Genomic DNA, 6,000 nt, shown 5'->3' on the forward strand with positions numbered 1-6,000 from the left:
TTCATGAGTATAAAGCAATCTGTCATATGTGGTAAATCTAAACGTATATACTCAACGCCAAACGATAATACACATATACACTTATGAATATTGTGTCACTGGTGTAATATTTAATGCAGTGGATTCTTGCTTTGAATACGGTTCACGGAAGCCATTTTACTGTGGATTGCACGTGTTTTTATTTTTTTAGTAAGCTGCGCATGTGAGCGGCGTCCCGATTCGCACGTGCATTTTGCGATTTGTCTGCCTGTGAACCTCCGTCGCATAAGTATTCTTATGAGAATGTAAAATGATGGGGAAACCAAAAAAGGAAAAACCTATCCAATAAGTCCGATATGTATGACGTCACACGCGGAAGCATCGGGCGTTTTAGTGAAAAAGGTCACTTCAACTTTTGACATAATAAGTTTTATAGTAGTTTTGAATGTATTGTGGTACATTTTTATGTGTAAAAAAATGGAGGTAGCTCGTTTAATCGAAGTAGTTTTGTGTAATGAATGATCATTTTCAGGGGTGGAAATAAGCGCAAAAGGTTAGCTGTTTTGGGCAGATAATTTACACACATCATGCAGACACACTTCAAAACGGCCGTGAAATTTGGTACATGCAAATTATTATTTGTAATCATGCTTTTCGTACACAACATCAAGAAAATCTAACGGTTGTGTTGTCGTTTACAGCAAAATAGTTGTGTCTACTCATGACAGCAACATTTTCAATGCTCAATGAAACAGTAAGGTACTCCGCTCACATATATATGTCACTTCAGCAGGACCGACGACGCACTGCAGATTATCCCAGCCCGCTACACGTTGCGTGAACGGAAAACAGGCCGAGTACTCGTCATAATCCCTACCGCAGCATCAATAATATGCAAAGCGTCGTCTGTGCCGCTGAAACTGCGCAGGTATATTCTGCCCTTTAGCAGCACCCTTAATACGCTTCGGGGCTATCTGAAATGTTCAATTTACATTGCATAAATATTTGTTGTGTTGTTACCACATTTTAGTGAACTTCCTTTAGAGTATGCAACAGTTTTCTTATTTCGTCTTGTTACTTTAATGTCCATGCACGAATACAATAGGCACATTTGCCACTTCCGTGTATTCAAGCGCAACCCACCGCGGATTTCTTACGTGTTTTAAGATGACATTCATAGTCCCATTGATGTAGGGTTATTTTTGTTGAACATATGACGTTTTTGAAATGTTTCGATGTTTTTATTATGAATTCAGAGACTGAAACAAACAGAAAACAAGTCGCGTAAGGCGAAATTACTACATTTAGTCAAGCTGTCGAACTTACAGAATAAAACTGAACGTACTGCATTTTTTTTTACCGAGACCGTATAGCATCGTCAGTACCCCGCTCGTGGAAAAGGCAGTGAAATTGACAACCAACTGCAGCGCAACCACTACCGCGCTGCAGTTGGTTGTGTGTGTGTGTGTGTGTGTGTGTGTGTATGTGTGTCACAGTTTTAGCCATTAGTAAGGCCCAGGTCATGTCCGTTTATCCAGGCCAATACCCTCAGCAGGTTTTTGACATGGAGTGTGCTGGCAACAGTCTGAAATCTCTTTGGGAACATCAACTGTACTTCTCAGGTTCTTATTCCCGATTTACGTGGTTACTTCCCTTTTACTGCAGCGCGCTATCTTGATGGTAACTGCCACCATTCACACCCACATACGCACGCTCGCGCGCAGACGCACACGAACGCACGCACGCACACACACACACAGACAGACACACACACGCACACACACACCCACGTACGTACACACACACACACACGCAAACACACTCACGCATTTTCACACACACACACACACGCACGTACGTACACACACGCGCACGTACGTACACACACACACACGTACACATACGCACACACACACACACACACACAAATACAGACACACACGCACACACACACACGCATACACATACACACACACGGTCACACACACACACGCACACGCACGCACGCACGCACGCACGCACACACACACACAGACACAGACAGGCATACGTACGTACATACGTACATACGTACACACACACACACACACACACACACACACACACACACACACATACAGACAAACAGACAGACAGACATACATACATACATACATACATACATACATACATACATACATACATACATTCATTCATACATACATACATACATACATTCATACATACATACATTCATACACACATCCGCGCGGGGCGGAATGAGTCGGCTGTCAGTTTAATAAATCGCCGTCGCGGAGAAGCACTGGAATGCCCCAAAAGGCGCATGTCAAATGGTCCAATTTAAAAAGTTGTCACAAGAGACTCTTTCTAACAAAAAAAGTGCATTTCTTTATAAGCTAAAGAAAATAGTGTAACAGAAATAGGAGGATGTTCTAAATGCACAACAGTGCCTGTCCTATGTGTTGGCGAAAAATACAAATTTGCAGAGGTTACATGCTGAGTCTCAGTGATTATTAAAAATAATGGTCGAAGTTAGCGGATCATGAAAAATGCGAGCTTTAGCGAGCTTTTTCATGACCGCGAACTGAGACCATTATTTTTTATAATCACTGAGACGAGGTGTGTAACCTCTTTATTCCTCCTTTCTTCAGTTATTCAAAGAAAAGAGGAGGTGTTTTGCGAAAGTTTGATCGAATCCTATTCACTCAACCAGTCAACCTGCGCAGGCGATCGATTAATGCGCGGTTGTATAGTTCCGTGCAAATCATTCCATTCTGTTAACACTTCTTGTCAGTTTTCCTATTTTGGACTAAAATCAAGTACACAGATATGCTGTTATTCTGCTGTGGCGGCAAAGGCAGATATTGTGTGTTCTGTATATGTTTTGGTATCGCTTAGGATAATGTTCTTTCGTCAAATGGGACTAGCAGACGAACTTTTGCACCCGTGTTCCAACGTTAAAAACTGTATGAAGTTCAGTTTTCTGGGAAAAATAGTGTATGAAACCGCTTTATGTTGTTTAAATTGATGCGATGTGTGCATTTTGTTGAGTGTGATCTGTTTATTAAATGAAATATTGTTGAAAACTGACCGTCGGATTGCAGTCTGTTGTCGAAGAAACTGAGTGAAAAGAAGGGGAACTACTCTTGTCGCTAGACAAAGTATGAGTTACTTGCCTTGTGAAATTGCTTGTGATGAACGTTTGAGCACGGCAGATCTAGATTCAGAAAACAACCGAACTCATGGATTTTATATGGAGATTCATGTGTTCAGGCCTGTAGTTGTTAATTTAAATGCGGTATGTTTGTATTGTTTGCTCCAGAGATGTATACTTCGTACATCAGAGCGTTCGGAACTTTTCAGTCGCAAAAAGTAGTACCGAAACAGAACAACTTCTCAACCCATTGCACTATCGAGGATTCAGGCTGTTGCTGGGTCGTTATTTGTTTGGTTGCTGGGTCATTATCGAAAAATAACTAGCTCTACAAGTTTACAGAGGTAAAGAAGCAGAGGGGGGAATAAAAAGCCATACAGCAGGCCGGATATTCTCATATCGATTTTTGTCAATTTGAAAGCACCATAAACTCGACTTTGAAGAAATCGCCGGAAGTCAAGTGAAAAGAACACGTCCAACGCAAGCTCACGGTCGATGTTTGATTTATATAGGAACTGGGAGCTTAAGGATAACGCCTACCAGGGCTGTCCTTTGTTTGTAAAATCAAATTATTACACGCTAAATTGAGATGTTCTACTTTTGAACACACTTACTGTAACCAGTTTTGAACACAGTGTTAAATGTACAAAGTGTGCACATGGTTAACTCAATGTGTTCAAACTTGTTCAAGTTTGAACACAAACATTTTTTAGTACGAATTACCTTTTACACATATCTACGAATTGTAATCACATAAGTTTTAGCAATGTGTCAATGACATTTAGAGTGTGGGAAAGAGGTGATTTTAACGTATGTGTTTGCGTTAATGCTGACAATCGTCTTATTCGTAATTAACAGTTTTGACATATATACTGTACTACCCTGTCAGTACACCTCGGTTCTTCTAGATCCTTCCCCGCCCCCCCCCCCCCCCCCCCCGCGACCTATCCCCCCTCTCCTTCACCACCACCCTCCTCATCATCATCACCATCATCTTCACCATTAGTATCGTCGTCACCGCAATCACCACTTCAATTATCGTCACATGACTTGATCAAGATTCCACTGCAGTCGACGAATGGGAGAAACACCAAAGTGCTAGGTTTTATCCTTAAAAGCTAAAAAGTTACATCTAGTTTTGAATGAAGGTGTTTACGATTTTCAGACTTAATCGATGATGACCATTGTTTTCGAGAGAGAGTAGTATATGTGTTTACTATATGGACAGTCTTTCAGACAACGGAGACACGTACGCGTATTTCACAGTTTGTGTTCTTACCTGCTTTGCACTGAGTACATTAGCTGTTTTTGGTCTGCTTAGCGACATATTATCAAGACGAGAATATTTTAAGTTCCATATTTGCAATCAGTAAATGTAATACAGCAGTCGGCATTTTGGTACACTCGATAAAACAACATTTCCTGCAAAAAAAACAAGTCTGATAATTTCATCTTGGAATATGACTTCTTCGAAGGTGGTGATGTTACAGCAATGGTTCAGTCTCATTTTCTTCACCTGTGCCGTATTAGCAAAGTCGAAAGCTTATAGCCCTCTTGACAGAGAGGATGTGATTGGTCACTACAGAGTGGCCAATGAGAAACAATGTCACAGACTGTGTTGGTATAGGCAGTCATGTAGCAGCTACAGTTACAGCTCCGACTCCAATGTCATCGCAGCATCTGGGTCTTCAGCGTCAATGAATAGTAACTGTGTTCTACACTACGAATCGGGTATGTTTATGCAAGATTTATGCCTTGGGACGCTTTCATACTTTGCCCAAAAGTCTGGTGGAATATCTGGAATATTTAAAACAGCTGTTTATGCGTGTGTGTCTCTGTTAGTCTCTCTGTGTATCTCTTTGTTTGTCTGTCTGTCTGTCTGTCTGTCTGTCTCTATTTATGTCACTGTCTCCGTCTCTCTTTGTCTCTCTCTTTGTCTCTCTCACCCCCCCCCCCTCTCTCTCTCTCTCATTCTCTTTCTCTCTGGTCTCAGTGCCAAAGTACTTGTCGACACTTGTATATTTGAGAGAGAGAGAGAGAGAGAGAGAGAGAGAGAGAGAGAGAGAGAGAGAGAGACTGAGAGAGAGAGAGAGAGAGAGACAGAGAGAGAGACAGACAGACAGACAGACAGAGAGACAGACAGAGAGAGAATTTTAGATAACTTTACTCTCACAGAAATACAAACCATCGAAACCGAAGGATGGGTAGAAACATCAGCTTCAAGTACGCACATCCACAACGAATGCAACACCCGCCCATGCGGCCCAAAAGACATGTGTGCCCCGACGTCATCAGATTCCGCCTCAACGTCAGCAAATTCTGCGTATCATGTGTGTCTCCCACTGCCAGTTCAGTGCGGTAGTCCACAGCCTGTGCCTCATGGCATCGTCACTGTGTCAGGCTACAGTCAGGGTGACGTAGCTAGCGTGACGTGTGACGAGGGATATGTGGCGTCACCGAGGAAAGTCTCAGTGCAACTGGTTTGCCTGGTGAGAGTACACGTCTATATTTGGCTTGCTTTCTTTGGTGCTATACATTGCCCCTGCTTACTTCACCATTGTACCACATTTTCTGTGTCTGGATGTGACTCCCGCTGATTTACAAATGCACTGACTCGCTAAATCAATGTTACCTATTCTTCTGTCATGTAGTCATCGTTCAAAAATCAGAACACGTACTTATCCACGAGCACTTCCTCACCAGCAAACGCATGCGCATATTACACAAACCACGCTACATAGCTGTATCAAAACACCTTGACGTCTTTCCCCATTATGCTAAGATACTTTCAAGATTATGTTTATTATCAATCATTTACATGCTTCATGGCATTTACTTTAGTGATCTAGATGGCATAGTAAAGCTAT

This window comes from Littorina saxatilis, linkage group LG1, assembly GCF_037325665.1.
Source record: "Littorina saxatilis isolate snail1 linkage group LG1, US_GU_Lsax_2.0, whole genome shotgun sequence".
Classification (NCBI taxonomy): domain Eukaryota; kingdom Metazoa; phylum Mollusca; class Gastropoda; order Littorinimorpha; family Littorinidae; genus Littorina; species Littorina saxatilis.